We start from the raw sequence: 3,443 nt of genomic DNA on the forward strand, positions 1-3,443 counted from the left end.
GACGCCTGGCGGTGGCCACGGGTCCCTACAGGGCTGGGCTTCAAAGCCCTGTACCTGAGGCCCGTGCCTAACCAGGACGGACGCCCCACTCCGTCTGGAGGAGGCACTCGCCCTCCTCCGGTCCTCCAAGGCGTCCCGGCCGGGCTCCAGCCCCAACCGGCAACCGCACGGGATAAACCGGCATCGGGCGCCGCCTGGCGGTGACCACGGGCCCCTACAGGGAAGGGCTTCCATGCCCTCAACCCGTGGCCCCCAACAGAACCAGGACGGACGCCCCCTCGCGGTCTGGAGGAGGCACAAGCCCTCCTCACGTCCTCCTGGGCGTCCCGGCCGGGCTCCAGCCCGGCAGAGCCTATATATATATATATATATATATATATATATATATATATATACACTCTGTTCATTTAATACTTTGAGATCATAGTGGCAGAGTATTTTCCATTAATACATTAAAGCTTTAGCATTAAAGCTTTAGTAGAGTGTTGTACCGTGTTAGCCATAGATTGATACAGGAGAATGTAGGGTGAAATGACACCTTTTATTGGCTAACTAAATAGATTACAAATACAAGCTTTCGAGGCAGCTAAGGCCCCTCATAGGTTACACCTTTCTTCTAAATTAAAGCTTACACTATTGGGTTCTGTTTCTGGCCTGTCTGTGTGGAGGTGACACATTTTTCCTGAAGTATATTCAAGTTTTTCTCCAGATCCTTGATTTTTCCTTCCACATGCCACAGACCTGTCAATTAGGTTATTCAGAAGCCCCAACTGGACCTGTTTGGTTGATTCTGCCACCTACCAGACTTCAGCTTCCTTCACTCCAAAATGGATTAAGCATGTTTTAAAGTTCATGGGTAGACATTTACATTTAAAAAAGTAGCACAATCAAGTAGTCATGCTAGGTTGCCATTTTTTAAAAATCTCTGTATGTAAATTAAATGAAATAACAGATTGCTTCAAACTGTCTAGTTTTACAATTTCAGTTTCTCTATGTATGTCACTTTTTCATTTTCAACGTTATTTTTGACAATTCCTTAATTTACATATGTGGTCTTAATCCATTTATTGTGAACTTGATACTGTTCCACATATTGTGATATTTGTTCCTATTGTTTGTCACTGCTTTGCTTAGTAGATTGTTCTATTTTGTCACTTCCTCTTTTTAAGCTGCTGCAGAAGCAGCAAACATCTTAATTTTACTGAAAGAAATAATAACAATAAAGTAAACTGAATCAAATTGACTAATACAAGTCTTCAAATATTCGATGACGTTTGACTCCACGGTTGTTTTATTCTAAACTAGAAAACATGCAGATTTATGGTCATCCATTTAATTTCAAGCCGGAGTTCATCATTTTCTTCTTCCTATCAAATAATTGGCTTCTGTGATTTGCTTCACGTTGAGATTTTGCTGCACTTCTTTTGTCTCACTGTCATATCTTCTGAATCAGTCTTCTTATGCAGTTTGTTGTAACAAAGACGCAAACTCCGATAATTTTATGGGTGTTGCCAGCAGCCATACTTTTTTGCTTTCTAACACAAATCATGTCATAAGTTTTTAATTAAAACCAAGATCAAGATTCTTGCCCCAGTGGTTTGCTAGAAATGGCGTGAATATCACGTGACAAACAGGCACAGTCTTTTGCATTTTATATTGTGGTATGGAGTGAAAAGTGTCCCAAAAACAGCTGGGGTCCCAGCCAGGTGACCCAGTTTAATCAAATCTCTTTCAATAGCAAACGGAAAGCAAGAAGATTAATGGATGCACAAAGGCGTGAAAGTAGAAGCTAAGCGTTTAAGCAGTGTTTCTCTATCATCTCTGATCGGGACAACTGTCCTGTTAAAAATTCTGTTCATGAATGACATGCCTTCTTCTGAGGATGGGAGCTTTTATATGCTTCAGCCTAGAAGATATGGGACTTATAGGCTATTAAGGGGATGTTGTTAGTTGGTCTCCTGGGCCGTCTTCTCTGAACTGTGAAAGTAAGAGACAAGACAGTTAATGACATTACTCCCTCTCGCCCTGAATTGGTACTGCATACCTGATCAGAGTCAACAAGGTGATCCTCAGATGCACATTCGTGGCTATATATGTATATATATATATATATATATATATATATATATATCCATGGTCCATGGCCATTTATCCCGGCCAATACCCCCAGGCCGCCAGAGGGAGCCCTCCCTGCGACATGGAGATGCCCCAAATTCCAGCAGGGCATCATAGACTATGGAGGTTTCCTGTAAAGTCCTGCTGGATAACGTCGGGACCACCAGGGGTCACTCCAGGGAGAACCAGGGACTACTATGTGCCCTACACCCTGGAAGTATGTCCGAGTCACATGGACAGGAGGAATGACATACTTCCGGGGTGAAGAAAAGGACTTTGTATCTGACCCGGAAGTGATAAGGAATCACTGACTGAAGGATGGGAAACACTTCCGGGTCAGGAACTATAAGAGGACTCTGGGAACTCCCAGAAGACGAGCTGAGCTGGGTGGAATGGTGGCAACACGTCTGGGAGTGGTGGATTGGTTATTGTATTGATGATTGATTGTGAAGAATTTATGAGTATTGTGGAGAGGAGGGAGCTTGTGCACTGTATTATAGTTCAAATAAATAATTATTGGACTTTTACCTGGTGTCTGACTTATAGTCTGAGGGTTCAAGGGGACGACAAAGCCCTAAACTGTCACTATATATATATATATATATATATAGTATATATACATATATATATATATATATATATATATATATATATATATATATATATATATACAAGCATTACCTGGTAGGTGACCACGCAAATAATCAGTTTGCAATTTAGACCTATAGATACATATATAAAGTAAGGACAAAACAGTGTGAACAAAGAGACAGAACACAAATGGCATGTTATGATGAGTATGAGAGACAGAAAAGAGAAGTTAGTGGAGTAGTGGAGATTGACTGCAGCTAAACTGACATAGGTGATTTCATTTAGATAATTGTTCAAAACACATCTATTTTGATATTTGTTCAGATGGGCATATGATGTATAAAACATGGCCACAAGGAAAGAAGAAAAGTTTTGCACCATGGAAACATAAGAAGGATTTGTTTGTCTGATGTCTTGGATTTGTTATAACATGACAGAATGGATAAACGGTGAAGAGAAGCCAAAACTGTGGCTGAACTCACTACATCTAAAAAACACTTCTACAGCCATCAGGGCTGAAAGACTAGGCAAACTAGAAATAATGGAGTTAAAATATCAGAAAACTAACAAAAGTGTTGATGTTCTATCTTTCCTCTAAACCAAATTGCTACACAAAAAACCATGGCTAAAAAAGTGTTTCTTTAATTATGAAATGTTTTCTGAAATGGCAGAGCAGTCAAGAAGAATAAATATGCAAATCTCTGTCTTTACCTCTACAGACATGAACTTTGCTGAGA

This window comes from Polypterus senegalus, chromosome 4 (genome assembly GCF_016835505.1).
Source record: "Polypterus senegalus isolate Bchr_013 chromosome 4, ASM1683550v1, whole genome shotgun sequence".
Lineage (NCBI taxonomy): Eukaryota > Metazoa > Chordata > Cladistia > Polypteriformes > Polypteridae > Polypterus > Polypterus senegalus.